The sequence below is a fragment of the Peromyscus leucopus genome, chromosome 4 (genome assembly GCF_004664715.2).
Source record: "Peromyscus leucopus breed LL Stock chromosome 4, UCI_PerLeu_2.1, whole genome shotgun sequence".
Classification (NCBI taxonomy): domain Eukaryota; kingdom Metazoa; phylum Chordata; class Mammalia; order Rodentia; family Cricetidae; genus Peromyscus; species Peromyscus leucopus.
The window spans coordinates 98,000,173-98,014,187 of NC_051066.1; the positions used below are offsets into that span (position 1 = coordinate 98,000,173).

Sequence of the window (14,015 nt, forward strand, 5' to 3'; positions counted from 1 at the left end):
GTAGTGTATTGAAGTCCAGCTAGATTGCATGTGGGGTGGAAGAAAACATATCTTTACCACAGTCTAAAACACTGAGGTAAATGGATGAGAGAAAAATCTAATTTGGACCATATAAAGTTTTAGGTGATCATTGCTATCCAGTCACTACAGAGCAAAATGACAGCCTGGATATCCCAATATTTAATATTGCATTAATAGATTGATTACACCATTGATTAAATGATAAATTGTGAAGTTAATATACCATATGATTCAACTAAAAAATAATAATAGTTCTTATATAGGTTAAGTGATCTGAAATGCTTGGCACTAAAAATGGTTTAGATTTCAGATTTTTTGTGTCCTGGAATATTTCTACATGTATCAGTGAGTTGTTGTGGAGGTGGGACCAACCTGAATTTGACTGTCACATGAAGGTCACGTGTGGAATTTTCTACATCTTGTACCTTGGGCAGCTGGATGGCGTCTGCCCCTGACTCTGCCTTTCTTCTCCCTGTGTCTCTTTTGGATTTCCCACCTGGTTATCACTTGTCTGGACATAGGCCAGAACAGCTTCTTTATTCAATGGTAGCAACATATATTCACAGCATACAGAAAGACCATCACACAGCATCATATGTTATTTTTTTTCCAGAAACCTTTCTTCAAAATTGAGGCATGATGGCACGTGTCTGTAATCTCAGCCCTTGCATGGTAGAAGCAGATGGGTCAGTTCAAGGTCATCCTCAGCTAAGTATGGAGTTTGAGACCAGACTGAACTACAGAGACACTGTCTTGAAAAACCAAAGCCAATGCTGAGTGTGGTGATACATGCCTTTGATACCAGCACTTGGAGGAGGCAGGCAGATCTCAGTTCAAGGCCAGCCTAGTGTACATACTGAGTTGCAGGGCAGCCAAAGATCTATAACCAAAGTGTTTCTTTCTTTTTTTAAACGTGTCTTTAAAAAAAAAAAGATTTATTTATTTATTATGTATACAGTGTTCTGTTTGTATGTATGTCTGCACACCAGAAGAGGGCACCAGATCTCATTATAGATGGTTGTGAGCCACCATATGGTTGCTGGGAATTGAACTTGGGACCTCAGGAAGAGCAGTCAATGCTCTTAACCTCTGAACCATCTCTCCAGCCCATGAAACTGTTTCAAAAACAACAAAGAAACTCAGCCAAAGTCAGCAGCAGCAACAAAACAGAGACATCTTGTGCGCGCTCTTGAATACTAAAGTTCTCTTTTCTGTTGTCTGGATTTGGATTTTTTTTTTCAGTAGATTTATCATACATAATGAGTTTTACTATGGCATTTTCAAACCTGTGTTTTAACCATACCCGATATTCCTTTCCCTGTTCTTAACTAGTTTCTCTTTCTTCTATTGGGCATTGTATTTGTGTGATGCAGAGCTTTGGGTTTTTTGGGTTTTTGTTGTTTTCCTGTCCTGGAACTCAATTTGTAGACCAGGCTGGCCTCAAACTCACAGAGATTTGCCTGCTTGCCTCCTGAGTGCTAGGATTAAAGGTGTGTGCCACCACATCTGTTTGTGATGAAGAGTGTTAATTAGGTGATTCTCTCTCTCTCTCTCTCTCTCTCTCTCTCTCTCTCTCTCTCTCTCTCTCTCTCTCTCATTGCTTCAACTGGCCTCAAGCTATCCTTCCTTATCCTCCTAAATAGCTGAGGTTCAGATGTGTAAGAGTTCAGGTGTATAACTGTACCCAGTTCAAATTTTTAGAATTTTAGTCAAAAAAAAAATTTTTTTTTTTGAGGCAGGGTTTCTCTATGTAGCTTTGGAGCCTGTCCTGGAACTCGCTCTGTAGACCAGGCTGGACTCAAACTCACAGAGATCCACCTGCCTCTGTCTCTCCCAAGTGCTGGGATTAAAGGCATGCATCACCACTGCCTGGCTTGGACTGGGTTATTTTTCTTGAGATAGGGTCTCCTTATGTAAAAACTTAACTGCAACTCACTATGTGGATCAGGCTGGCCTCAAACTCAAGAGACCCATCTTCCTCTGCCTCCTGAATGCTGGGATTAAAGGCATCTGCCACCAAGCCTGGCTTGGACATTACCAAAGCTTAATGACATTAGCAGCTACCCTATTAAAAGGCAAGAAAAGCACCTTGCTGAGTGCCTTATAATCTCGTTTGAATGAGAGTGTAGATATAATCTCATCTAACAGCCTTTCACTGTGTCCTTTATTCTAGAGTACAAATGGAACCACCTATAATTTTAAGTGAAATTCATATTTAGATTTAATTCACTTTGATAATGGGGGGTATGGAGGTAGTAGAAATAGAACTGAGCCGGGCGGTGGTGGCGCACCCCTTTAATCCCAGCACTCGGGAGGCAGAGCCAGGTGGATCTTTGTGAGTTCGAGGCCAGCCTGGGCTATAGAGTAAATTCCAGGACAGGCTCCAAAGCTATACAGAGAAACCCTGTCTGGGTGGGGGGTGGGGTGGGGGGAAGAAATAGACCTGAGAGGAAATAAATGATAGCCAAGTTGAAAGCCAGAAATAATGAATTCACTACTCTTTGGTGGGAATGATTTTAGAGGTTAAGAACACCTGTAACCCAGCACTTAGGAAGTGAGGCAGGAGGCCGCCTTGTATCCAGAGTGAGTTGGAGGCCAGTTGGGGCAACATGAAACCTTGTTTCAAAAACAAAAGATTCAAAACAAAAAAAAACCCAAACAAACAAAAAGTCAAAAGGGGAAAAAATATATAAATTGCAAAAACATCTGGGTTTACCACCTGCAACTTTTCTAAATGTAACCAATTTAACAGTCTTAACACTCCCCCCAAGGTGGTATAATGGACACAATGGCGCCTTTAGCCTCAACTTGGTGGCCTGGAAGAGCAGCCAGGGCTCTTAACCAGGGAGCCATTTCTCCACACCCCTACACTTCTTAAGACAAAAATGTAAAAGTTCCAAAAAGTAGCCTTTGCAAACTTGCATGCTTCTAGCTAGGTGGTGGTGGCGCAGGCCTTTAATCCCAGCACTTGGGAGGCAAGCCAGGCGGATCTCTGTGAGTTCAAGGCCAGCCTGGTCTACAAAGCCAGTTCCAGGAAAGGCACAAAGCTACACAGAGAAACCTTGTCTCAAAAAACCAGAAAACAAATAAAACAAAACAAAACAAAAACTTGCATGCTTCTAAAACTTAAATAAAACATGCCATTTCAGACTATTATGTATGCGTTTTTATTTATTCTTCCATAGTTCCCAAGTCCAGCGCCCTCTTCTGGCCTCCTTGCGCATCAGCCACACATGTAGTACATAGCGTACATGCAGATGAAACATCCATACACAGGAAAAGAAAAAGAGGGGGAAAAAGTTTTAGGATCGAGAGCCTGATGACATGAGTGCCATCTCTGGATCGCACAAGGTGGCAGGAGCGAACCACAGAATTGTCCCCTGACCTTCACCTTCAACAGTGGCTTGCGTGCCTACACACACACACAAATATGTATACAAAGTAATCTTAGTACTCAATGGGGATACTTGTTTGCTTTACATTCTATTACTTTCCAACATATGCATTAGATAACCATTAATTATTTGTTGATTTTTGGTTAGCCTTTCAGGAACCTGGACTGCCAACTTGTTCTGTGCTGTTCATCAGTTCTCAATCGATGTTGAATTCAAAGATGTCTTAAACACCCCACCCCCCGGTTTCTTTTGGAGCCAGGTTCTCATTATGTAGCCCAGGCTGTTTGGATTTTTTTCCCTTTTTTTCTTGTTTTGGTTTCTCGAGACAGGGTTTCTCTGTGTAGCTTTGGAGCCTGTCCTGGATCTCGGCTCTGTAGACCAGGCTGGCCTCGAACTCACAGAGATGCACCTGGCTCAGCCTCCTGAGTGCTGGGATTAAAGGCGTGCGCCACCACCCGGCTCACTTAGTTAAGTCTTATGAAAAACCTCCAGACCCGTAGCTGGAGCAATCCCATCACTTCTATAACTCACTTTATCACACTGTCTTCTCTGGTGGAGTGTTAAGTCTGGGACTGCAGAGGCTTATTTTCTTAATTCACTGTTATCTCCCTTTTACACAGTACGTTCCCAATAACCATTTCTTACAGAATAATGAAAACGGCTTAGAGTTTCGATCCAAAGCTAAATGCGCTATCTAGATAAGTGTTCTCAACCTGTGGTTCTCAACCTGTGGGTCTCGACCCCGGGGGGGGTTGTCAAGCGCCTAGGACTATCGGAAAACAGGTATTGACGATTCATAACGGCCCCCAAATCAGTTATGAAGTAGCAACTAAAATAATTGTATGGTTGGGGGAATCACCTAGGGCCGCAGCACTAGGAAGGGTGAGAACCCCTGATTGAGATTTGGAGCCCCGAGTTGCGTGTGGAAACCCATTTGAAAGATCCGAGTTTTCAACGTACAGGATCACCGTTCACATCGCGAGGAGGCGAGGGGGTAGGGGTTTGTTATCACAGGTCCCAGAACTACAAGTCGCTCCCGCTGGGAAAGGCAGCCAGAAAGAGGATCTCGGGGGTCCCCGGGAACTGCCGGAAGCATGGGGACCAGGCTGGGGCCGGCCCGGGGAGCGGCGGGCACTGGCTCCCGCTCCAGCGCGCCAAGCCGTTGGCACCGCCCCTCCCGGCCGGCTCCACCCACCGCCGCCCAGTCTCTAACCCTGGCCGCCGGGTGCTCGGCGCGTTCTTAAACCCCGCCTCCCGGGCGAGGGCGCGCTCCCGTCGTCGCTCGGCCCTAGGCGGTTCCGTTAGCGGCGGGAGGGAAAACCGTCCCCGGCGTCCCCGCCTCCGCTGCTAACGCTTTCCTCCCTACTCCCCCTGCGACCACCCTGCCGCCCGCTACGGAGGCCCCCGAAGTACAAACGTCCCCCAGGCCCCGCGACCCCCCGCAGAAGCTGCGTCCCGGCTAAGCCCCCGGGCCCCGTGCTCGCTTTTTGTCTTTTTCGTTGTCGTGGGTCAGGAATTGGCACCGGTGAGTTCCCTCGGGCGGCAGAAACTTCAGCCGCTTCACGGAAGTAAAAGTTACACACACCCCCTCCTCCCCCTCCGCCGCCCAGGCCTCCCGCATTCCTTCCCTCCCGCCTATACGGAGAGCGGCGGGCGGGGGAGGAGGAAGCCAGGGCGCCTGCGCGCAGAGGCCGCTTTCCATCCGGGTCCCTGTCCGTGCGGTGCAGCAGGTCGGTAGGCGGGAAATGGCGACTGGCTGAAGGAGCCGATTCTGTGGCTGCTGAGGGATAAGCGGGAAAGACACCACCTATTGCGCAGTCGGGACCATCGCCGGAGCCTGGGGACACTTTTCTGTCGTCACAGTGAAGGTAATTCCCTTGGTCCCGGCGCTGCCGTTGCTCCCAAGCTCAGTCCTCTTCCAGGGCCGTCTGCCGGGATCTCCTCCCCTTCCCAAGCCGAGCTTTCAGCGGTTCCAGCGCGTCCGTAGGCATGCACTGTTGGCGCCTTGTACGTCCGCGGTGTGGGAGCCGCTCTGGCCTGGACTTTCCCCTGGGAACGGAAAGGGAGCTCACTTCCCGCCAGCTTCGGCTCTCAGGCTGCGGCCTGTGTTGTGATTTCGGGGCTTAGATTTCACTTTGCTACCCACCCCCAACCCCATCTCACGTTCCTCGTCTCTGACCCCCGTGGTCCGGAGGGCTAATTAAGTTAGATTGCCTTTTCGAACCTTCTTGTGGGACCCACGTAATGTTTTCGGCATTTTATTCTCGTACGGTGCTTTGGGGGGCGTTGCTCTAGCTCAGCTCTTGTAAACATCCTTTGAGAATCTGGAAAGAGAGGTTCCAGGAACTTGTGTCGTCTGTACTGGTAAAATGTTGAGTTGACATTACTACTTTGTAAAATCAGGAGTGGTAGTTTAAAAACCAGCCTGTGTGGGAGACCTCTGGTTTCCATAGTAGTCAGTTAAGGGTGACTCTTAATTACACTTAACATGCTGTTTACTTTGGGTATGTCCGTATGAGTTTACTTTTGCATTCTTGACCAGGGTTCTGTTATAAATAATTGCATAAGTAAATGGTGTTTATTTACTTCTCACCCTAGTGGTAGCTGAATGTGTGAATGATGTTAAGTACTTACTTCAAGAGTACCTCAGGGAAACCTACGGAGATACTGCTGGGAAACTACCCTAAACTCCCGAGATGAATGTACTTAGATGTTACTCTAAGGCAGGAATTTATCTTTGTAATGCTAGTAAGGCAATACCAAGATCACTCCTTTACGTCGGCATACAAATTAGTGACATGAAATGATAGCCTTATCTGCATAATTTTTAGATTGTAGATTGCTTGTTATTTCGATTCATCAGATGCCAAGTCACACATTTTTGTTTGTGATCCAGCAGCTATCTGTACAAAAGGAGCGAAATGGCAATTTGAAACTGTTTTTTACTCAATTTTTCTAAATGCAAAGAGGTCCTCAGTTTTTTCAGTGTTTTGGTCGTGTAGAATTTGAGGCATTATAGGTGTTTAAATGAATAAAAATGAAAACATGGCTTATATTACATATCAGTTAATGTTTATCAGTCAGTATTTTTCTGCTTCATAGATCCAGCCACGAGTACTTCATGTTCATGTTAGGATTAAATTTCAGTAATAAGCAGACACATGCAAACATCATTATAGTTCTCATTTGAAAGACTTAGCCCAAGGTCATAAGGAAAGTCAAGGTAAATTGTAGCTCTTATGTGAGTTAGTCTTACGAATGAAATGAGCCTCACTGCTTTTTTAGGATCGCTTGACTTAGGGTGTTCATCGGTGGAAGTGTAGACATACTGGATACTTGTTGAGTCAATTTATTTTAAAAAATGGGGTCAATTATGTTACTTAGAAGAATTAGAATAAGTTATGTGTCTAGTGCAGGCTTTGTATTTTAAGATGTCTTGGGGTAGTTTTTTGATAAAATTTAGTTGATAGGTAGCAGAATCAGCATTGTAGACTGTCTCCAGGATTTTCCCAAGTTAGTTACTACTACATTCAATTAGTCCCTACATTCTTTTGTTTGGTGGTTTTTCTTTTTTGAGACAGGGTTTCTCTGTATAACAGCCCTGGCTGACCTGGATCTCACTTTGTAGAACAGGCTGGCCTTGAATTCAAAGAGATCTGCCTTCCTCAGCCTCCCTCGTCCTGGGATTGAAAGTGTGCGCTGACACTGCCGAGCTAGTCCTTACATTTTTTTTTTTTTTAGATTTATTTGTTATGTATACAATGTTCTGCCTGCATGTCTCCCTGCAGGCCAGAAGAGGGCACCAGATCTCATTACAGACGGTTGTGAGCCACCATGTGGTTGCTGGGAATTGAACTCAGGACCTCTGGAAAAGCAAACAGTGCTCTTAACCTCTGAGCCGTCTCTCCAGCCCTAATCCTTACAGTCTTAATACTTTTGTGTGCGTGACTTGAAAGGATGTAAGCGCTGCCAAGTGGTGCATGCAGTCCTTACCTTTTGCGTGCTGCAGCTGTACAGCAGTAGCAATAGTAGGCTGTGTAGGAGTGCCAAACAGGACAGGTGTGTTTTAGTCTTCCGTTCTGCGTGTGCTGCCTTTTGGACATTGCATTTGAGTTGGTGCTGGTATTTTTTCCTACCATTAGGAAATTGGTGACTGGAAAGTTTTATCTTTTCCAAATTAACCTAGCCTATTCAAGAAATGTAATTTTTTGTCAGATGTCTTCTTTTTTGTATGATTTTAACAAAATCTGGCTGGGTATGTAGCTTAATTGGTAGAGTGCTTGCCTAGCCATGCAGGAAACCCTGGGTTTTAATAACTAAATCCCCGTCACCACATAAACTGGTTATAGTGGTTTCTCCAGGAGATGGAAGCAGAAGAATCAGAAGTTCAAAGTTACTCCCAGTTAGAGGCCAGCTTGGGCTACATGAGGCCCTGCTTCTAAAAGACTTGGACCTGTGTGGAAAGGATGTACTGGAGAGTAGATTTGTAACTGCAGATTGAATAAAGTAGAATTAAGTTATCTTGGTTACAATACACTATACTTTTGATTGATGAGTTAAAGAATATGGTAATTTGCCAGAATTTGAAACAAGGCAGCATCTGGTTGTATTTGTAATTTATCAAGTTATTATGGAAATACAAGGGGAAGGAGATAGTTTAAGTCACAAATGTCAAATGTGTGAAGGGGACCTCATATATGGTATGCTCTTAAGTAATTTTTATTGGTTAAGGTTGCCAAGCCATTTTAAACTGGATTGACTACAGGGGATCATTTGTGCTACATTGAGGATGAGTTTGTTTATTTATTTACTTGTTTGTTTTTTTAATGAGACAGGGTCTGGCTATGTAGCCCAAGCTTAATCAAACACCAGATCCTTCTGCCTAAAACCAGGAGCACTGAGATTATAGGTTAGTGCCACCATGTCCCAGAATTAGGCTATTTAACAGGCATGAGACTTGCTAGAATGAACAATTTTGACTTCAGTTTTTTCTTATTTACCCTGAAATCCTTATGCTCTAATCTCAGCCATACGTATTCACTAATGTTTGTTTTGTTTTGTTTTGTTTTCTCTTAAGAAGTCCCAGCCCGGCTGTGGTGGCTCACGCCTTTAATCCCAGCACCGGGGAGGCAGAGGCAGGCGGATCTTTGTGAGTTCGAGGCCAACTTGGGCTACAGAGTAAGTTCCTGGAAAGGCCCCGAGTTACACAGAGAAACCCTGTCTTGAAAAACCAAGAAGAAAAGAAAAGATAAAGTCCCATTGTATAGCTCTGACTGGCCTGAAACTTGGAATGTAGACCAGGCTGGCCTTGAACTCACAGAGATCCTCTTGCCTCTGCCTTGTAGATCCTGGGACTAATGATCATCACCACAGCCATTGAGTACATGCATTTTTAATTTAAACTGTATTGTTATTGAACCTATCTTACAAAAAGACCTAGGTGGTTGAGATTTTGTTGAGAATTGCCATGCTTGACTTAATTTATATATGCTTAGTCTTACAGGATTCCTTCTGAAATGCATTGTTTAAAATACAAATTCACTTGGGTATAGTGGCACACACCTTTAATCCCAATGCTTGGGAGGAAGAGGCAGGTGGCTTTCTGTTAGCTTGTTAAACTACACATAGGTGAGGGTTCAGAGACAGTGGAATTGAGAAAAGTTAAATTTTTTCTTTTTCTTTGGTTTTTTGTTTTTTGAGACAGGGTTTATTTGTGTAGTCCTGGCTTTTTTGGTTCTGTAGACCAGGCTGGCCTCAAACTCAGAGATTCATCTGCCTCTGCCTTCAGAGTGCTGGGATAAAAGGCATGTGCCACCCTTGCCCTTCAAAGAAAGTTATTATTATTTTTTTTTTGGTGTCTCTCCCCCCCCCCCCCCAGTCAGGGTTTCTCTGTGTAGCTTTGCGCCTTTCCTGGAACTCACTTGGTGGTCCAGGCTGACCTCGAACTCACAAATGATCCACCTGGCTCTGCCTCCCGAATGCTGGGATTAAAGGCGTGCACCACCACCACCACCACCACCACCACCACCACCACCACCACCACCACCGCCTGGCTGAAAGTTAAATTTTTATATACTGGTTATGACTGGGAGATAGGTGGAGATAGTATTGTCTAGGTAGGACAAGCATGATGAGAATAAAATTTACATAGACTTTTAGGCCCCCAGGGATCCTTTGGTACTTTTGTGGACCTAGCAGTAAGGAATGGTGAGACTTAAGTGTGGCCTCAGGGTAAGACTTTATAGACAAATGCTTTTTATTTTGTTTTGGGGCAGGGCAGACAGACTTCGAATCTTCTCTGTAGCAGGGGCTGACCTTGAACCTCTTCTGATCCTCCTGCCTCTACTGCAAAGTGTTTAGATTACAGGCATAAGCCACAAATAAAATCTTGACATAAAGTCACAATAGGAAAGTTAACTATATTGGAATTCTTCCTGTATTTCATGATAGGTGTAGCTGTCTATAATAGATTGAAAGAAAGGGAGATTGAACATTACTAACAGTACTTGAGTTGAATTTCTAACAGTCAGGCTTTCATAATTGCTGCAATAATTTGTAGGACAAGTATTTTCTTTTCTTTTGGTTTGTTTTTTCAAGACAGGGTTTCTCTGTGTAACAGTTCTGGCCTTCCTGGAAATCCATTTGTAGATCAGATTGGCCTCGAACTCAGATATTTGCTTGCCTCTGCCAAATAAGAGCTGGGATTAAAGATCTTTGCTATCACCACCCTGCTTCATTTTTTTTTTTTTAAATAAAGAAATATGAAGTAGTGTAGTAGAAGGTGGCACTTGAATACTTTAAAATAATTGGGTTTAAACTTTATTAATAACCATTTGTACATGGTCTCACTATCTCTGGCTGGCTTAGAACTCTATGTAGACCTTTTGTCTATTTGGCTTTTATTTCTTTTATTTTTAAAATTTTACTTTTTTAATTGCCATTTCTCTGTGTAACAGCTCTGGTTGTCCTGGAACTCACTCTGTAGACCAGGTTGGCCTCAAACTCAGAGAGCGCCACCTGTCTCTGCCTTCTGAGTTTTGGGATTAAAAGTGTGAGCCACCACCACCTGGCTTTTTTATTTTTATTTTTATTAGGTGGTAGATAAGTTTCTTCTTTCTGAATTCCTTTGGTGGCTTAGGTAAGCAGGGGAGAGAAAATGGGCAGACCTAACAGTGGAACATTTATTTCAGTTTAGGTACACTAGAATGTAGACTACTTTTAGCCTTTTTTGTTTGCTTTTTTGGTTTTTTGAGACAGGGTTTCTCTGTGTAGCTCTGGAGCCTGTCCTGGAACTCACTCTGTAGACCAGGCTGGCCTCGAACTCACAGAGATCCGCCTGCCTCTACCTCCCGAGTCCTGGGATTAAAGGCGTGCACCACCACCGCCGCCGCCGCCTGTCTTTAGCTTTTTCTTTCACGGACGTCACGGAGTCATAATGGTTTTTAAGATTAAGAGTTAATCATAGAATTTTAGACTTAGCGGAGAACAAATCCTTAATTCTTCTAAAATTAAGTTCATTGTTTTAAAACTGAGGTTTTTTTAATTAAAAAAGTTTTACATTCATTTACTCTGTGTTTGTGCACGTGTGTGAGTGTGAGTGTATATCAAGTACACTGGTGTACATGTGGCAGTGAGAGGACAGTTTGTAGGAGTCAGGTCTTGACTTTCACCATATGGATTCTGGGGTCCAAACGCATGTCATCAGGCTTGGTGGGAAGCACCTTTACCTGCTGAGCTTTTGCTAGCCCAATTATGAAGACTTAAGTGTGTAACAGATGTTTAGTGAAAGTGCTATAGGATGACTTGTATAAGATACAAGAATGTGGACAGCATAGATCAGTGACTCGTCTTTCATTTTCATTTAATATACATGGATGTTTTGAGACAGGCTCTCACTTTGTAGCCCAGGTTGACCTCAAACTTGGAGTGATCTTGGTATTTCCTAAAAACACACATCAGGAGGAACATCAGACCTCCATGACAAACTATCGACTGAAATTGATACTTTACCATTATTGTGAATTGCTGCATTGTTGAAGGAACCACCTAGATAAAGCCAGTCCTATACTTGTACCGTTATTGTTATCTAGTAAACTAAGAGAATAATTTATCATTGTAATTGGCTGTCTCAAAAATGGCTTGGGGTCAGTGAGATGGCTCAGAGGTTAAGGGTGTTTGTTGCCAAGTTTGAGCCCCTGAACCCACATGGGGAAGGAGAGAACACAATCCTGGGAGTTGTTTTCTGATCCCCACAGGTGTGCAGTGTCATGTAGGTACCTATACATACTCTCAGGCACAAGCAGGATATTAATAAAATTTAAAAATAATTATAGCTTTGGTAGGTAGCAGGAATTTTGTGACGAGGAAGGGGAACTTTTTTGCTAATTGGACCCCATTTTATAAGCAAACATTCTTAATTTTCTTCTGATTGTTTCAGCGATACAAATTTCTCTTGTGATCTTTTTGAAAGAAATGGGAAAAAAATTATGGTTGAGTTCAGTGAAGACTGAGTTGTGTGGGCCAGTTTCTTAGAGTTATGGATTAGATCATTGCCTTCAAGAGTTTTTAATTCTTTGCAGTGCTTTGCAAGCTCACCAAGGGTTCAACTCATGAGCTACATCTCCTGTCCTTGCCATCGGGACTGACTTTGTCAAGTGCGATTGAATAGGTTGTAGGAGATTATTTTAGTGTGATTTGGTAGGAGTAAGGGAGAGATGACCTCAGGGTTTACAGAAGTTTATGGGTGTGGGGGTGGTTTTTTTATTGGTTATATGATACTTGGGCTGAGTTTTAAACAGTGAAGTTAACAAGATAATTAGTTGAAATAATATTTGTGGTAAAGAGGATAGAAAGGTGGGTAGAGAGTACAGAGTGTCAGCAACTTTTACAGAGAATGACAGCAAAAAAACAAAGACGAAAGAAAGACTGTGCCTGGAACCCTCTCTGGGGAAGTAAGACGGGTGGATTGCTGATTGTGTGCTCCAAGTGCTGTGAGACCCTGTCTCCCTAAGTTGGAGGAATGTACCTCATGTCTACCTCTGTCCTCCACACAGGAACATCAGCACACATGAACACCTCGATGTATTTGCACCCCCCCCACACACACCCCACACTCACTCACACACTCTCTCTCTGCAGTACATATTGTAGGGTGATATATTTATTTGCCAGTGAGTTTAGTTTTTATTGGCAGTTGGTGAAACCAGGGAAGAGGAATAGGCAAACTTCTGTAGTTCAGAGGATGGATTTAAAGGGAAAGACTGAACATTTAATTTTAGAGGTTAAAAATCAGAATTTGATAATTGACTATGGGGGTAAGGGCAGGGTTTCACAACTAGGTGATTGATGGAGTTTAGGTTTCTTGGTTGTGGATGACTGTAGGAGAAAAAACATACAACAGGAAGAAGATACTTTGGGATGGGATGGGATGGGAAAAATGAATTTAGTTTTGTGTAAGTTGAATTTGAGGTTCCAAACATGATAGATGTGAGTCTGAAATTTTAGATGGTAGTTTAGAAAACTAGCAGAGTTATGTTGCTGTTTCTAGTGAACTTTTGGAAGACTTTCTCCGGCACCAACGCCCCTTCTCTGTCATCTGTTTACCTGGGCATCAAGTAACTACAGAACAAACTACTGCTCAGTTTTTAGATTTCTGGGCAACCAACTTTATAATCCTAAATGAGATCAGGTTGGAATGTTAAAAAAAATGAGCGCTGCCTGGTGGTGGTGGTGGTGTTGGTGCGGAGGTGGTGGTGGTGGTGGTGGTGGTGGTGGTGGTGGTGGTGGTGGTGGTGGGTGGTGGTGGTGCGGGTGGTGGTGGTGCTGGTGGTGGTGGTGCTGGTGGTGGTGGTGCTGGTGGTGGTGGTGGTGCGGGTGGTGGTGCGGAGGCTGCGGTAATCCCAGCTTAATCCCAGCAGAGGGATTAAAGAGGCAGGCATATCTGTGTGAGTCTGAGGCCAGCCTGGTCTGCAAATCGAATTCCCGGATAGGCTCCAAAGCTACACAGAAACCCTGTCTCAGAAACAAAAACAAAACAAAAGTGTTTTGTTATTTTTGTCTCAAGTTCTTAAAGTATCATTCTTACATTTTATTACTTTCATTCATTAGTACTAGACTTTTTTTTTTAACTAATCCTGACCATTTCCCAGTCTTCTCCTATTTTTTAGTTGTTAGAGAGAAAAATTATATGGAGGGCTGTAGAGATCAATGGCTCAGTGATTTAGAGTGTTACTGCACTTCTAGAAGCCCGAGTTCAGTTCCCAGCACCCTCATACTTCAGGTAGCTCACAAAGTGCCTGTAACTCAAGTTCCAGGGATTCGGACATCTTCTGGTACATACACACATGCAGGCAAAACACTATACACGTAAAATAAATATATCTGAAGTGTTGATTGGATTATGTAGTGAAGCCATCTGGACCTTGTGTTTCACATAAGGTTTTTACTACATACTCCATTTTAAATATGAGGTTACTTGGGCTGTTTATCATTGGGTAAGGTTTGAATTTTTGTGTTTTGCTGTGTCTCAGGTTGGCCTGGAAGTTCTGATCCTTTCTTGGCCTCCTGACTACTGGGATTACAGTTGTGTGTTACACTGTC

At 43.6% G+C, this 14,015-nt stretch overlaps 1 protein-coding gene across 4 annotated transcripts in view; it reads left to right on the forward strand.

Annotated features, from left to right (window-relative positions):
• Positions 1–4,700: 4,700 nt before the first annotated feature.
• The window catches only part of Ctdspl2 (CTD small phosphatase like 2), a 54,177-nt gene continuing 44,862 nt past the window's right edge, over positions 4,701–14,015 (forward strand). The window contains exon 1 of one of the 4 annotated variants that reach the window (XM_037205172.1): positions 4,701–5,284. The gene's annotated coding sequence lies outside the window, so the exon portion shown is untranslated. Of the gene's footprint in view, positions 5,285–5,319; positions 5,424–14,015 lie in introns of those variants that run through there. The other 3 variants (XM_028878729.2, XM_028878728.2, XM_037205171.1) reach the window with 3 other exon arrangements.